The sequence below is a fragment of the Lepidothrix coronata genome, unplaced genomic scaffold, assembly GCF_001604755.1.
Source record: "Lepidothrix coronata isolate B3197 unplaced genomic scaffold, Lepidothrix_coronata-1.0 Scaffold140, whole genome shotgun sequence".
In the NCBI taxonomy this organism is placed as follows: Eukaryota; Metazoa; Chordata; class Aves; order Passeriformes; family Pipridae; genus Lepidothrix; species Lepidothrix coronata.
The window spans coordinates 159303-175532 of NW_016690320.1; the positions used below are offsets into that span (position 1 = coordinate 159303).

Consider the following 16230-nt stretch of genomic DNA (forward strand, 5'->3'; position numbering starts at 1 on the left):
TCGGGCTTTTAAGCAAACACTATCAGGAACGCAGATTATCTTCTAGCTATGAGTATTTTTGCTGGAAGCAGATGGTCTTTCATCCAGCCGGTGGGCAGGGAGATGACAGTTGTCTCCCGTGTTTTCTTGTAGCGTCCGAAGGCAGCAGCGTGGGGTGCGTTAGTGTCTCCAACAGCGAAGGGCTGGAGGAGCTGAGAGATGACAATGTCCCGCATTCCCGCTGCGGTGGCGGAGCCCGGACGGCCCCGGCAGCGGCACCTGCCCAGCCGCTCCTGCAGGGGCACCGCTCCCTGACACCTCTGGATGTCACCGCACCGCGCGGGGATGGGCGCGGGGGGGGCGGGCGGAGGCGGGCGGAGGGGAGATGGACACGGGGGCGGGCGGACGGGGGTGAGGACGGACGCGGGTGATCCGCGGGGCAGCCCCCGCACCGCCCCCCGCCGCCTTCTCCCCCGCACGTCCGCGCACCGGCGCGGCTGGAAGGTGCCGTGCCCCCCCCCCCGGTCCCCGCTGGGCATCCATCCCGCTGGACACCCATCCCCGCTGGACACCCACCCTCTGGAGCGCCGGGGGAGGGCTCGGGACGTGCCGGGCTCGTGCCGGCAGGTGGCGGCAGCGGGCGCGAGCGGCGCCGTGCGCGGGCGGGCGCGAGGGGAGCGGGAGAGGCTGAGCCTGAGCCCCGGAGCCGCCGGGAACCTGCTCGGGTCCGGCGGGGCTCCGGCATTCCCGGCCCAGGGCGCGCCGCCTCCCATGCGCCGGAGGCCGCGCAGGGTCTCAGCCCTCTCGCCCCCCCCTCCCTCCCTCCCACCGAGAGCGCCTCGTCGCGGGGCGCCCGGCCGGGACGCCGGGCACGGAGCGGTGAGGAGAGGCCGGGCGGGGAGCCCCGCGCCAGGTGGGCGGTGGGCGCCGGGCGGGGGCGGCGGGGCGGGGGCGGCGGGGCCGCGCTGAGGGGTCGCGGCCCGCGGGGCTCTGGCGCTGCCCCGGCTGCGGGAGCGCGGTCCGGGCTGCCCCGCGGGGCTCCTGCGCCGCGTGTCTGGGCTCTGTAAGTAGCCATTTCAAAGCTGCTCCCCTCGCACGCTCGGCTTCCAGGAGCTGCATCCAGGGGCTCCGCGAGGAGCTGCTGCGCTTCGCCTCGGTGTCCCACCAGAAGCCGTGGCTGCACGTAGTCTGAGCCGAATCCAGCAGCTCGTGCGAGAGAGGGAAAGAAGGGAATAACTTTCCTCGCGAAGAATGCGTGTCGCAATTGTTCTTGCTTCGGGCCAGGTCTTTTGGTCTGTCTGAGCGCAGCGTGCAGAGCATGAACCGCGGTTGGCGTTCGGGATCTCTCTTCACGCTTTCCTGCTTCTGGTTTTGTTGCCATCTCTCCTGCGCTTGGATTCCAGCAACACTCAGGCTGTTTGTGCTCGGTTGTCAGGAGTATATGCTATAGCAGAGAGTGGTAATCTTGAAATACCTTTTCTTCTCCAGCTACAGTTTACATTTTTGCAACTGTCAGTGTGTCCACACCTGCGTGTTTTATAGCCCTTGACACACTTGCCATTAATTCATCCAAATGATTTTTTTCCAGATTCTAGAAATATGAACAGTTTAGAAAGTCTGTCAGCAGTGAGTTCCACTGGTTAATATGTAGAAAAACTATTTTCTTTTGCTTCTTTTTACTGCCTGATACTATTTGGTTCTTATAAAGTGTGTTATGCTTGTTCTCTGCTCACTATCTTTGTACTATTTCAGAACTGTGTTCTTTCATTATATCCTTACCTCCTTTACTTCAAGGTAAAGAATTCTTAGCTTTTTAGACGCTTCTCTTGTATAGAATTTCTTCCATATCTCTTGCCTGTGTCATCTCCTTTCTCTGCATTTTTTATTATTTTATATTTTTTTTAATCAGGGGGTCAGCAAAACCGAGCTATATTCAAGATTTCAGTACAACATGTGTTACATAAGGGCATGGTGATGTCTGCTGGCAGAAATGACAGATAAGTTGGTGCATCAGTGGCATGAATAGCCAACAAAAGTAATAGAAATATTTGTAACTCACTGTGTGGTCACCTGTTATTGAATCAGTGTGGCTTAATTTTTTAATCAGAAACCACTGTCTAAGTCACTGTCTAAGTTGTTAGTAGCTCAATACAATGGCATAATGCCTAAGGGGCTCTTAATATTCTGTCATTCTGCTGTGCATGTTCTTCCTGTCTTCTGTGGCAAGAGCAAGAACTGAAAATAGCCCAAATCTGCCTGAGTTTAGCCCTGTTTGTGGAACTGCCAGTTCACTCATACCAAGTTAAACTACCAAGCTGTAGTTTGCCAACTCAGACTTCTTTCTGGTGTGAAGTTAGTAGTTACGTACTGGTTGATGTGATTTCCACCCATTCAGTATCATCAGGGGTTCAAAATGAAACTTGATACTGCTGAAATTCATGAGATACCTGTAATTCTTGATGCTTTCTTTGCCATCACCAGGGAATTCCACTTCCAGGGTATGTAGCAGTAGACTAGGAGGAGAGACTGCCTTTCAAGGAGAAAAGTGCTGTAAAATGAGAATTTTTAGCCAAGTTAGAAATGAGAAGTCAGCTGGTGTGGGTTGTACCAGAGAGCCCTTCAAAGTGAGTATAGGTATTGTCATAGCTGTGCCCTGAATGTAACTTGTCAGGTTTTATTTAGGAGCAGGGCTAATCCCAGGTCTTGCTGATGATAAATTTAATCTGAAACAACTCCATTGTAATTGAAGGAGCAACTTTTGATTCCCAGCTAACTCTTAGAAACACTTGGAGGTGTCACATGGTGCAGGATTTTTGTCTTTTCGCACTTCGTGCAGCAGGTTCATTCAGAACTCCAGCAAGATTTAATTACAGAAGGTGAACTATGTCGCTTCTAGTCACTGATGAGTTTTATGATCTCAGTGCAAAACCTTTGCTTTTGCTGTAGAACAAACTGAGTAACTGTGCTAGGCAAACATGCATTAAACAAAGGCTGAAAACAAAACAAAAATGATCAGAATCATCTCAAAGACTCAGATTGGCCTCAGTGTGTGTTTCTGTGCAGACAGTGACAACATAGAAGCTGGTTTTCTACATTGTAGTCTCGGTTCTCTGTGATGTGACATCAGCTGTGTGATATTCAGCCTGTTCACAGTAGCAGTTGTGCTGAGAATGGAGCTGAAGTGCCAGTCACACATTTAGTAGTGATACTTTGGATTTTTTTTTTTTTACTTTGAAACTCAGGTTTATTATCCACAGTGAAGTGCAGTCAGCGTAGACACCACTGTGGGCTTTGAGTTGTTCTGTTTGAGAAAAGGGAGCTTTGATGGTTAAGCACTTAAAAACCCAGGGAACTCCAAAGTCAACCATGGATAAGCAATTTTAGCTGTGTCCCCTGGAGTGTTGTGTTATCATAGCAGGCTTCATTCAGGTTTAGGAGGCTGTTGTTTTTTGCAAGTAGGAAAAAAGTAAAAGCAGAAAACTTACTGTGTCAGACCAACTTCTAAAAGAGTTTGGACCTTGATAGTAGCACTTCTACGGCTGTTGATAGGGAAAGTAGCTTTTAATTGTGAAATGCTTCCAGTGGTTGTAGTGCTGTCTGGAGAATTCTATGACAAGTCTTGTTCCCTTGAGTAGGCACATATACAGTTGAGTTATTAGTTCTTTTGTTTTCAGAAAGCAGCTTTTCCTGGTATAAATGCAATTTGGAGGCAACTTGGGTAACTGTAAAGGTAGCTCAGTTATGAATATTTGTGGTTTCAACGTGTGATCAATGGATATGGTTGCATTGCTAATGTATAGTAGGTGAAGTAAGAGTGTTTTGCATTTGAGTAGCTTCTTTTTTATTCAGGATAGTACATTACACTAGATGATGTGTATTAGATTTTTAGGGAGAATGCATTTAGAATCATTTAGAAGATTAATTAGAGGGATGCTAAGCAGATATAAATGAGATTGATCGACAGAGTGATCTGATGGGCACTGACTTTGCCTCATATCTTACTCTGTATAAAGGGAGCAGAGCTGAAACCATGTGCTTCACTGTTGCCTGATTATTTTTTTGTTAATTTTTGTTCTTTGTGTCAGTTGGCAATAACAGATTCAAGCTCTGTAATTTAAAACAACTCAGTTATCTCCTCCTGGAATGTTCTGTCCCACCCATTTTTCTCCTGGGGACTTGTGAGTGTCATGTCACACATCAGCTTTGTTCGGCTTCTCCCTGCAGGGTTATGGCATTCCCAGAGATGGGTCAGTGTTCACGATTTTGGTTGCTGTTAAACAGTCAGCACTTGTCAACGCCATCCACAGACATCTGTTGCATATTTTTGAAATGGTGGTACCGAGTTAAAAGTGGGGCTTCTCCACAGGAACTGCTCTTGCACTCGAAATATGCCAGTGTTGATACGATCTCCTTGCGGTCCTTGTGAGAGCAAGTGGCCTCATGGGCTGGTGGGGGGATATTTGTGGGAGTTGCTGGAATGTGGGCTTCTGTTTTCAGCATTCCCATTGGCCTGCTCTGTGCTGCTGATCAAGGCTGTTGGTGCCTTGCTTTATCTCTGAACTTGTTCCTTTATCTCTTAACAAGGTATGATAATTACAGGATGTTGGTCAACTGTTAAATTTCCTGAAGACAGTTGCATGCAAGGTGCTTTATGCTAAAAAAACCAAAAAAAAAAAAGTCATTGGTGTAAAAATATTGACTGTACATGAACAAACCCAGATTATGTAGTATGTGTCTCATAGGTTTATTATTGTGTTTCTTCAAATCACAGCTTAAGGTCTTGCTTGTTGGCTATTTCACATCAGTCCTATGCTGCTGCTACTTGGCATCCCACTTCAGTATTTATTTTGGTCCTAGTTTTGGAATTTCCCTTCACAGGAAGATTCCATGTTCCTTATATGGAAAAATTTATTTAAAAAAAATTACTTTTTTTCCATCGTTTCTGTAGATTCTTTTCTCAGTAAGTGCACGAGCCACTATCTGTTTTATTTAAAGCTCTGATCTAAGAGCCACTAGAGGCAAGGAAAAGGTTATCAGTAACTTCAGTGTCTTTGGGATCAGGGCATGCCCATGTGATGTGCTCTCATCATTGCCAAGCATGACCACTGGTTTCAGCCATGGATTTACAGTGTTTGCTTTGATAGCACAAGAGTTAGGAACTTGTTCTTTTAACAGGAGTTATATAGTTGGTTCCTGGAACTGGAGCCTTTGGAAAACTCTCTGGGTACCAAAAAAAGGATGTTTAAATTACAGGACTTGGTAGATAAAATTCAGCCCTTTGCAGAGGAGCTGCTTGTTCCTAACAAGCTTGATCCTTTATTCTCCTTCCTTGAGGACTGCTATAAACTCACAAGTTATGTAGAACCATATGTGATTGAGTGTAGAGAGAAATACAGTTGTTCAGAAAACTGCCCTTCTTTAAACTGTATTTTTGTTGATTTCACTTTTCTTACTTGTGCTTTTTTTTCCTAAACTCAAGTCATTAAAATACTACAATAAATAAAACAGTTCCCTTTTTGTTCTTCAAGGGGTAACTTGTGACAAGAGAAGTTCCAACTTCTGAACTTTTTTTATCTTTGTCTGGGTTGTATTGATCTCTTCTTGTACTGGAATGAAGTTTAGCTGAGGAACCTGGTGGTGAGCAGGTCCAAATTTGCCTCTGGATTCAGGAGCAGGGCTGATGTGACACCTTGGACCTTGCCTGGCCAAGAGGTGGGGCAGGGTCTGTCCTTTGTGGCTGCATGGCCTGGTGAGATAAGAGAACAGGAGAAGGCTGCCCAAGGTTTGCTGTGAGGCTGAGGATACTGTCTGTAGTGCTCATAGGAGCAGTGTGGTTTCCTGCGGGTTGCCTTCTACGTGAGTCATGATATCCAAGTGGGAATGTGTTTTCTTTGCCCTCGTTTTGGGAAAAGGATGGATAAAGAAGCCCTTTTTTAAAACCCTTCTCCACGAAACTTGCTTCTTGGTGAAAAACATCTGTTGTGCTTGGCCTTGCTGGATCAGCACTTGGATATCTGTGAGCATGGATACTGCTCCCCCAGGAGGGAAACGTCACTTGGATACTTGAATATCGTATGACTAAAATCTGCAATCCTGAATCGAGCGGATTCCCCTGACACTCTGTTTGGATTAGCTGGAGAGAAGTGCATGGAAGGACAAACTTATCTCTAAATGGCAAATTCAGCAAAACTATTGACACTAATCTGAGAGTAAATGTTGACTTGGAAGGTTTTCAGGTGTCCTGGATTTTTTTTCCACAGTAAAGATGACTGTTGTGATCCTGACTCGGTAACATCAGACTATTAGTTAGCTGTATATTATACTTGCATTTTTGTTTGGTTATTTTTATCTAAAACATGTAGTTTCTACGAAAGTAAAAAGAAGAAATATTTTTGCTTATCAGATTGGCAGAGAGAAGCAAGAGCCTGTCCAATCCCACCCTGCATAATTGCAATAAAATGACATCCCATGACAGAAACTGCCCAAAAGGGTGATAAATTACATGGAATGGATGCAATTACTTAATCTGGCAGAAATGAAAGCTCTGTCTCATTTTCTTGTAGTTCTGTGGAGCTGCATTCACTGGGGAAGTGAGTGTGGAATAGTGGGGAAACGTCCTTGCAGATTTTCAGGGTCTGTATGTGGAATTTAAGCACTTAACTAAACCAGCATAAGAATAAGGATTTAAAATTGTGGGTTAACCATTAACTGTTAGTATTGTTCAGCTTGGATGGCCCAGGAAATACTGTTCATGTGTTGAAACACAGGGGTTAAGGCAGGATGTCAGTTTTGATCTTTTTGTAGTGATAAGAAGCCATTAAAAATGTAAGTTCTTATATTCCTTTGCTTCTTCAGACATTGCTTGTGCCTGTTAATACATATTGCACACCAAAAAGACCGTCTCTTTTTTAATTTCTTTCTTTCCTTCCTCCCCCCCGGTTCAGGGATTTGCTCACATTGAGGTGATTGGAGTACTTTTGTTGCTTCCCATAGGAATGTTACAGTTTTGCAGGATCAGGTTCAGATTTATTACTTAGGCACTGACAATGCTGCTGTAATTCATCAGTTTTCTTAAAGCTGTGGCTTCTGCCTGTGTTTGTTGCTGGCCATATTCATCACACCAGGGCTGAATGCAGGGTCTTAGTTTCTGAGTATGTTTAAAATTTAAATAATAATAATGAACAGTTGTTTTGAACAAGACAAAAATCCCTATGCAGTTTTGAATCGTGAGGGCAAGAAAGGGCTAAAATGTCTTTGCTGCTTTCATACTGTTAAAATTGAACAGAAACTGTCATATTCTGAACTGACTTCTTTTGAACCACACTGCTTGTGATTTAACTGGGATTGTTTCTACTGCTTTGAAATGGAAGAGGGGGAGAAACTGTGTCCAAATGTATCTTGCTGGAACTTGAGGGTTAAGGAAGGTGGGGTTTGTTTCTGCTTTTTGTTTTGCTGTTTTCTTAAAGTTATGTTAGAAGGGCTTTTCAAAATTCCTGTTTACTCAGGCCATACAGATATTATGTTTAACCAGGAAGCACAGTGTGAAGCAGTGCCCAAAGAGGGATTACATTCAAGTTGCATTCCTTTCAGCAAGTCTTCACCTATCTCCTACAGTGAGTACTCAAGTAGATTACAAGTCCCTATATAAGACTTTAAGCACAACAGCAGTAGACTCATATTTAACAAAAACAAAACCAACATACAAAACTGGGTCACTTTTTCTCTTAAAGATCACTTGATCACCTTTGGCATTGGGGCTGTTTAAAGCAGCAGCTGAAGGCCACAGTGTTGGAGCAGCTGCTCTTTGCCAGCATTTTGTAAAGGGCCGTTCTTGTTGTCTTGCAAATTCAAGAAGTCTCTCGTTCACATCCCAAGTCCCCATTTTTCAGTCTGTAGACTGAATATTAGCAGGGATATTTTGCCTGGAGCATTAAGTGATGTCAGGTGAAGGTCACTGTGCTGTAATAACCTGTCCTCAGGCACAAATAAGTTCAGGCTCCGCTGCCAAGAGGTGACCTTTGATTTCTTGTTACCCGATGCAATTCACTTTGCTTGAGTCCCAGCCATGATGGTGGCAGAGATTTCTGGACTGTAGATGACTTTGATAAACCAAATTAGATTTGGCTTTTATTGTGGTCAGAAAAGTGAAAGGTGAGAGTGGGCTTCCTTGTGACTTGCAGGGCTGCCAACTCTGAAACTGCCACTACTAATTACAGTTTCTAAGCTACATCTGATCAACAGAGATAGTGAGCGAAGATGCTTATGTATTGAAACATTTGTTATACATAGGCAGAAAATAATAGTTTAATCTGACATCATCAGAGATTTTAGCTACAGCCAAAAGGCTGTATGTGCTGTCAGCAGGTAGACCTGTGACATGGTAGTCACACTTTCCTGCTCTTGGGATCCTCCTAATCCAGGTTGAGCTGGGAGGTGCAGGGGTCCCACAAAACTAAATTTAATAATTTTGCTGTGTTGCAAGAATATTGTGGCAACCTTATTCTGAATAAAGTAGTGTATGGCTAAATGGGGAGGCAGGATACAGTCACCTCTTTACTGTGCTGTGACTGACTGCACTGCTGGTTTCCACTGTTTTGTTAAAAGGGATTTCCATTAACCTACCTTTCTTTGTAAGCCCATGCAGGAATTATAGAGAAGTATGGCATTTCTCAGTGGTTTTTCTCTTCAACCAATCTGGGTTTTGCAGATGTGGGAGTGGGTACTTGTGTGCATCAGTTCCACTGGATGACTTTTCAAGTAGCAAAGTCGATTCAGTTCTTTCAAAGTCAGATTGTACAGTCATGTCTTATTCCTACTGTCAAGCAAACCTCTCTTGAAAGCAGCAGTGAATTTACTTTCAGGCTGAGAAAAACTCAAGACTAGAACCTGATCTGGCAAGGATGACTGGAAGCTGAAAAGGAGTCTTCCTGGCTCCTCAGTTTAGTTTTTTTGCATAATTCTGTTATCAAGGATGACAAGGGCTGGTGGTGGTTCTGCAAGGTTCATATCTTTTATCTGTCAACCATAGACTCGTTCTTCACAGGCCACTGGATGGCATCTGCCAAACTGTGTATTTCCTAATAGGGAGATTTTAATCTGCAGCAGATGAAATGTTTCAGCTTTGCTGCTCAGTGATTGATGGCCTGAGATTCCTTGAATGTATGATTATCTTGATGTTTTTGTGTCAAGGACTGATATCTCCTGTAGGAGTGTAACAGTTTATGCAATTTACATTAAATGGACTGAAATACTGACTGTCATCTAGACCACCAGAGCACATGAGGCATAGCAGCAAGACTGGTAGGATGTCTAAAATCCCTTTCAAGCTGACAGGATAAGAATAAACAGCTCCCACGCCCCACCCTTAAAGGATCTTGCAGTTTGGTTTTAAAATGCAGGAGGCTGAAGGATTCACCACATGGAGTTATGATTCATACAAGCATTAGGGGATTTCTGAAACCTGAACCAAACAAGGACTTCAGGAAAGTTATATTCAGTGGCATCAGTCTCGGGGTAGAATTGAGAATGTAAATTGTTTCTGAACATGGGGATTTGACATTTCTTCTGCTGTCACTAGTCATGCTGAATCCTAATTTCTCTTTCTTGAAAAGACACAGTGATGGTGTTGTTTGTCATCCTTACTAATAAAGCTGAGTACCAGCATTTTCCCTTTTAGCCCCGTTAATATTTTCTTCCTCCAGAGAAGAGATGCACCTCTGCAAATGTACCCCTTTAAGTGGTAAAGGTTTAGCAGCACAGTTGGCATCTGATGCTGCTATCTTGGTTGCCAGTTCAGTTTTGGAAGATTTGTAAGAATCTATATATATATCAAACCCAGTGGATAAACATATTGAATGTCTGTGTTGTTGTGCTGATGCCCTCATCTAAATTTTATTGTGGGTGAAAGCTAAATAGAACTCCATGAAACAGTTCTTTGGGATGTTCTCTGAGTTATCCTGTATTTATTTGCATGCAGAACTTAATATTTGCAAAAGATGTTCAAGGCAACTTACTGCCAGTCTTCCAGAGATCCACTGATAGTTGATTTTTTCATGTTGATTTTAAGTCCTCTGGTGTTCTGTTTCAAAATTAATGAAAAAAATACTTAATTTCACAGTGCTCTTGCAAGACCTCTCATTAGACCTATTATTCATCATTATGTAGGAACATAAAAGAAAACAATAAATCTTCAAATTCCATTGTTGCATTTCCGTACCAGTATGTGGAGAGCCTCACATCAGAGAGGATTTTAATGAGAAATAAATTAGAGTCTCATCATTCTTGTAGTATTATTTAATAACAGAGTAATTTGAACAGTCTTTCATAACTAGTCCATTTCAAGATGTTTCGGGAGCCCAGACTCTGAACTCCACAATGAGAGATGCTTAAGCTACATGATGAACTGGTTTTCTGTCTGTGACCTAGCAGTTGTTTTCTGATCTGCTTCTTAAAAATAAAGCACCCAAGTCTGCTATTAGGTATATGAATTTTCCCTCAGAGTGGATGTGAGCAGTTAATTTGTTATGTTTTACTCAGCAAAGGCACATTCAGGATTTTTCTGAATGCTGTAGTAGCTCAGCACTATTTGTTTCGGACATAATGTCACTTTTTTTTTGGTGGTCCCTAAAATATATTCCCACAGGGGTACCTGAGAAGTTCCACATCCTTGCACCTGACCACTAGCCAGTTGAAGCCTTATATTGCTCTCATGTACTGCAACTATTTAGCAAGTCTTTAGCGTCCAAATTCTCCCAAAGATTCCGGACTTGCTGTTGATGAAATGTGTGAACCCTTAAGAAGATGGCACAGCTCTGCCCCTCCCTGCCCGGGGCAGTGCAGCACCTTCAGGTCATTGCCAGCTCCTTCATGACAGCTGGGTTGCAGCAATACCTGAGCAGTTTAAGTAAAGCCCAATCCACTTGAGAATTGCATGATGGAAAAAAGAAATCTCTTCTTTTTGCCAAAACAAAGCAGTTTGCTGCCTGCAGGAGAGGACTGAAGGGAAGAGGACTTTCATCATGTTACGAAAGCCCTGGTCACTTTTTTTTGGACATTTGTCAGGGCAAACTGTGCATCAGTAGACTGTTGTGGTGTTTTACCTTCCAGCTATGGCAGTACTGAAATGTATGTTAAAACACTTGTCCTTGAAAGCTTGTGTAGAGAAGGATTTGATGAGTTATTTTGGGATGTGTGCCCACAATAATCTCCATTAGAGAAGGTACAGGAGCCAGTGTCTGCAGAGCAGCACTGCACTGAATCACTGTGGGATTTGGACTACCAAGACCTTCTTCCTTTGCTGTCAGAACTCAAGGAGAAACAGACACTTGTTTGTTTGTGGCCTGGCATGTTCATTTATGAAATGTATTTTGTTTGAAAGTAGATGGAGTAATAAATTGACACTGAATTGCCTTGCTTTTACCTGTACTAACAAATAGGGTTGCTTTGTTTCCCCCTCCCCCAATCGTTCTTCTGTGTCAAGGTCCCATTCAGGTCTTGAGAGAATGCCAACCTTCCTTTAGAATGCCTAACCCAAAGCAGGTTTGAGAAATCCCTGAATTTCCCCAGAAATGATTTTTATCCCTTTTATAGTTCAATACACAAAGAATAATGCTACAGAAGCCCTTGGAGTCACTGGAGCTGAAGTTTGAAATTGAATCCCAAGGATCTTAATGCTAATTTCAATAGATGCCTGTGTGGTATTTATAGACACATGTTCCAGTTAGTAGGGTTTGAGTTTAGAAAATGAAGCATCTCTGGCAACAGTGGATAGGAATAGCTACCCAGAGGAGAACTATTTAGTCAATCTTTGCAAGTCTTGTTCTCTCTGGTGAATGGAAGATCAACAGCGATCTCTTCCAAGGACTGAGAAGGCTTCCATTAGAGGTTGGCTAACAAGTTTGAAAAGTGGCTTGGTTTGACTTTTGGAGTGTCCTTTATCACTGGTCTGCTCTGGATAACGTGTGAGTACTCCCAGAAATCATTGTTATTTGGAGGTTTTACTTATGCAGGGAGATGATTCCCAGTGCTACTCCAAGGAAAATATTTTCTTTCTCAATAAGCAAGTGAAGATTTCAAGTCTCCATCACGTACTCTCCTCCCTGCTGTGTCCTGACACTGGCACCTCAGGGCAAGCAGAACAGAAGGAACTTTGTGGAATCTGATATTTTGAGATTGCATCTGTTCAGGTGCTTGACACGGACACCAATTTTTTTTTTAAATTTTTTTTGTGAGGACTGTGGAGATTTAAGCATTCTGCTGTTTAATTTCTACCTTAGAAAATCGCAGCTATGAAGTCCAGGATTTTTGTATTGTTGAAAATGTTTCTGTGGGTTCACAGAGCACTTGCTGGCTCTTTATACTGTCCTGTTAGTTTGAATCAGCTCTAATTTAGAGAAAGGGCAGTTTCACATGAGTTTTTCTGTTTGTGTTGGTGCTATGCAGTAGGCTAATGACACACACATCTATTTACCAGTAAATTAAATATATCTTCCAAAGGGTGTGTTATCAGCAGGATCACTTGATTTTCACTTATGGATGCTGTTGAATGTTACCTAATACTCAGTCCAAAAAAATCATTCTCTGAAGCAGAGCCTCCTATATTTTGTTCCTTTTTTTTACTATGTGGAGGATATTGATGCTTAGGCAGGTATTTACAATGTTTATTGTACAGTGTGAAAATTAATTCTCATGGTAAGCAGTTTAAAAAAAAGATGAAAAAAAGAGACTTGTGTTCTGCCAAACACACATTCTGCTGAAACAGACAGCTGAAAAATAATGTTTCCTCTTTGCAAAAGGAAGGTGTCTCCTAACTTCACAATAATTATGTAATATACGTGATTTTTACATAATGAGAGGGGTGTCTCCCATCTGCATTACTAAGAAATAGCTGATTATACTGCTGAAATATGTTGTGTTTTACTTTCCTTGTACATGTGCCTTCAATTAGCTTTGCTGAAATATTTGTTTTCTCTGACCTTTCCAAACAGGGTGTGTTATAACTCCCTGAGTGAGGCTGGTGGGTCCTCGGTTTTCATGCAAAGGACAGTAAGTAGGTCCTCAGAACCACCATCTGCCTCTTGGTGTGAACTCCACTTAAATGCTCTTGGGAGCCTGAGCTTTGAAGACACAGACTAAGAAAGGTTGAAAGTTAGAAGCTTTTCTTTGATTTCAGAGAGATATTTTGTGTCCTGCGAACAGCATCCATTTATCAAGTCATGAAAGGAGCATAAGAAAAGCTCATTTTCTTTGACATATTTACAGGTAAAGAAATTAGTATGGCTAAAAGAGGCTCTCAGAAATTTCTGTTATTCCTAGTCGTTCTGAAATGCAGTTATATGCTTTGCTGTATCAATATTATTGAGACTTTTACTAAATAAATAGACTTGTAGGCTGACATTTCGTACATAATCCTTCTCTCAATGAAGTATTTCCATCCAGGGCATTTGAACTCCCAGTCACAGCAGACACTTTAGAATGCCTCACTCACAAAACCTGAGTTTCCACCCATTGCAGTGGGTCTCAAAGCGGTGTATGAACCAAATCCAAACCACCACTCTAGCTACTTACACTTGGTAGAAAAGTACTTAAAACAGTACCTTGTTAAAAACAGATTTGTACTGTTACTGGTCATTTTGTAGGCAACACTGTAGTTGTTTAATAGTAGCAGAGTTCACACAGGTTTGTTTCTCTTGCTTGTCATAACAACGAAGGATTCACCTATATTTTGTGCTTATAGAGATGTCAGGTATTTCCACCTGACTTTTTAGGCTGTTAAACATTCTTTTATTTGTGTTTTTCCATACCAGTAATCAGATTAATGTTGATCAGGATTATGGAAAGGTTAAGAAAGATTGTTTAATGAAAAGGATCTTTAACGTGTCATTTCTCCCTCCCTCTTACATGTGCAGTATCTTCTACATCCTTGGTTTGGAAGACTGTAGAAAAAATGTTCTTCACAAGGAAAAAAAATATGGAAATATATGGAATGTGTCTTGTTAGAAGAGGTCATGGTTTCCAATATGTAGAGCTGTGATAAGCAGCACTTCTCATGGCTTTCAGATGCTGAAACTGCTCGAAGTTTTCAATTCTCTGGGCTGGTTAAGTGTGGAACAGGCAGCTCTTAAAGGCTGTACTGGTGTACAGTACTGGCTGAGTACTGGTGGGTCTGTGAGCAAAGGGGGTTTGCAGCCACGTTTACATGACTCATGTAGAATATCCCAGCTGAACACTGAGCAAGGTCTTCCATCTGGGAACAGAGTTCCTCAGGCCCTCACACACTTGCCTTATGTACAGTCTTCCCAGTTTGTTCTGCACTAGGGATACAGAACAGCTGTGGCAAGAGTTGGAATTCCTTAAATCAGTGAATGGTGACAAGCTGCCGGCAAGATTCCTATAGGAGTCTCTTCTGAGAGAGGAGGGAAACCAACAACCCTGTGGCTTGGCTACCTTAGCTTTGGTAGTTGTGTGATGGACTTCCTTTTATACACCTGCAGGTACACGAGTGCCTATTTTGTATCCATCCCCTGAGCAGTAAAAACTTTCATAAAATAGAATACTAAATACATACTGCAGCCAGTTGGTCTATTAAAGGTGTTCTCTAGTTTCATTTTATTTGCCTACAAAGGCTTTTGAAGAGTTGAGGGATCTTCTCAATAAAATGTAGTATCTGGCTTTATAACTTTGTAGAAAATTGTGGAAAACATTACCCTGACTTTAGGCTGTCCTTAGAAAATAACACAGTAAAGTCAGGGGAAAGGTCAATGACCTAATTAAGCTCCGCAGGTCTCTAATTTGGAGCTTAATAATGTTTTCTAAATTGTTTTCTGTAGAAGACGACATAGATTCAAGAACTGAAAAATGCACTTTGAGTTGTGATTTCTTGACAAAGCACTGTTCAGTTAGAAATGAGGTTGTCTGTCTACAGTGTCATCATAAGAAATCCTAGAGATTGTAGTTGCTAAGCACAGTTTTAAAACTAATGCCAGGGATTTGGCCAAGATTGCACAGCCTATCACATTGAAATCTTGAAATGAACTTAAGATAGGTTTGCAATAGTTTCCACACAGTTACATCCCGAAAATCTCTCTGTCAGTCTGGAGAGTTGTATGATCTCATTTTTGTGATTAATTTTATCTTTTACATAATTGTCCTCTGCCTGGGAACTTGAAATGCAGTTAAGCTTTTGTGAGAATTAGCTAATACTTTCAAAAGGTGAAAGAGGGGACAAAATCAGAGTAAAAATGGCAATTTTGGTGCTGCCTGAATCTTGAGAAAGTATCATTCTTTTGGGTTATTATTTCAAAGAAGTAAAAAAGAACAGTTAATTCAGTTTTTCTGACACTCAATTTGATTTTGTGTTTGCTGAACTTTTGATAAAACTGATCTTCACCTAAATTACCCTTTCAGAATTTGGTCATTGTAAATCATATCAGAATTACCAGTCAATTAAACACTTCTACTCCAGCACACCTTCTTTGCAGTTGAGCTGGATGTCAATGAGCTAACTATATGTCATTATTCATACCACAACAATATACTTTATTNATTAAACACTTCTACTCCAGCACACCTTCTTTGCAGTTGAGCTGGATGTCAATGAGCTAACTATATGTCATTATTCATACCACAACAATATACTTTATTTAATTATCAAAGCTATTTCTATGGTGTTAAATCCATATTTAAGCTAATTATTAAATTTAAGAGGTCTTTAGTATTATATCAGACTCGTTATTGTAGTACTTTCACTTTTATGATATATTTATTGCTAGTGCACATTCAGCAAATATATAATCAATGTTGTGAACGAAGATTAAGAAAAATTAAAGAAACAAATCCTACTAGTCATATGTTGTATGACTGCAGCTCATGACCTACAAGCAAGCAGTTCTTGCTTCCCCCCTTTACTTACAAGATTAATGTCACAACCCTTGTTGGATCCTTAATTAAATTATATGTTCTTCAACAAGGACCGAAGCAGAGTTGTTTGAGTTGTGGCACCCTCCAGCGTAGCAATACTTTTAAAAGCCAAAATTTGCATTTTGTGAATGGATATTTTGGGAAATGTGGTGTATGATCACTGTGGCATTTCACCAACTTTGTCTCCTAGATTTTCAGAGGACGATTAAATGTTATAGAATTGGATGCCAGATAAGCAGGTAACACGGTTTTACCACGGACCGTTTGCTGAATTGAGCTCTAGGAACTGGACCAGAATTTCAAGACTGCGCCAGGATGGCCCCGAACCTCACA

At 42.1% G+C, this 16230-nt stretch overlaps 1 protein-coding gene across 2 annotated transcripts in view; it reads left to right on the top strand.

Moving 5' to 3' along the window:
• The first annotated feature begins 843 nt into the window (after positions 1 to 843).
• The window catches only part of LOC108503525 (thrombospondin type-1 domain-containing protein 4-like), a 121884-nt gene continuing 106497 nt past the window's right edge, over positions 844 to 16230 (top strand). For both annotated transcript variants that reach the window (XM_017827547.1, XM_017827546.1), the window contains exon 1: positions 844 to 892. The gene's annotated coding sequence lies outside the window, so the exon portion shown is untranslated. The remainder of the gene's footprint in view (positions 893 to 16230) is intronic.